Raw genomic sequence first — 1,205 nt, forward strand, 5'->3', positions numbered from 1 at the left:
GGTTTTATCAGTATGTTGCAGGTCACATGACGCTTTTCGACGGGCCCTCCGAGGTCATTACTGGATCTTCGTGACTTGGATGACAGCTATCTTGATTGATGTCAACGTACCCTTCTATCTATGTGTAATTGTTTAGACTTTATGTCCTCTGAGCCAATCAGAAGTGAATGTTTATGTAATGTATGCCCTTGGAAACAGTATAACTGGTGTACGATTTTCATGTAAGGTAGAGTTAGCTTGCGACCTCCTCGTGAGACTTTGACGTTGGCTCTACCAATTTAACTGCAAATTATTCTTCGGTAAATTTTACTCTTTGATTGAACATCACGACTCCTGGTCTTCTTTCATCATCTCTGGTCCTGGGTCAAGAAACTGTAAACCCCCCCCCCTTATAGTCCTTTCAACGTACACACAGCATTCGTTAGTCCAATATTCCTGAATAATGAGTGTGTAACTGACAATCAGCTGTACTCAACTCTTTTCAATTATTCTGTGGTCTCACTTTACGCGAGCACAAGATAGGACAGATATTTACCGTCAGTTTGTCTGAGACAGTAAAGCGGATATACTGTCAGGACTTTCCTTTTAATAAAACAAACAAAAACATCTGAACAAGCAACTGGTAAGAATCTTCACAAATGGCATAATTGTACATTCATGCTAAAGAAATGTCACGATTGCAGAGCTAATGAAAGAGTGAAGTCGCCGCGCCGCCATGCTGGTATTCCTGAGCTCGAGCTCTGTGGAAGCAACAGAGGGTTTTCACTACACGTCATCAATCCGGAAGTCGGCCATGTTGGAGGCACTGAACGTAAACAATGCCACTGAACTGAACGACTTGCATATTTGGCTGATTATTGCTGCTGAAAAATGGTCATGTTTTGGTCTGTATTAATCGATCGCACCGAGAAAAACATTTCGAGTTCTATAGACTGGCAGAAGTTAAAGAGAAGAGTGTGAAAAGCGGATGAAAGAAGGCGTTTGTGGTTGAGAGAGGCACAGCATCTCCACATGTGTAAATGAAGCGTTCACTATGGCTAAACTGTTGACGTAAAGTAGTTAACTACGGCTACACTCACACTGTCAGTCCAAATCCGATTATCTTTGTATCCGATGGGAATCTGATCTAAAATGATGTCCACACGGTGTATCGCAACTGTTCAGATCCGATGTGTGTGTTCATGCAGCTCTTCGGCAATATGGCA

This window comes from Siphateles boraxobius, unplaced genomic scaffold, assembly GCF_051911475.1.
Source record: "Siphateles boraxobius isolate OS27281-9 unplaced genomic scaffold, OSU_SipBor_1 69, whole genome shotgun sequence".
Lineage (NCBI taxonomy): Eukaryota > Metazoa > Chordata > Actinopteri > Cypriniformes > Leuciscidae > Siphateles > Siphateles boraxobius.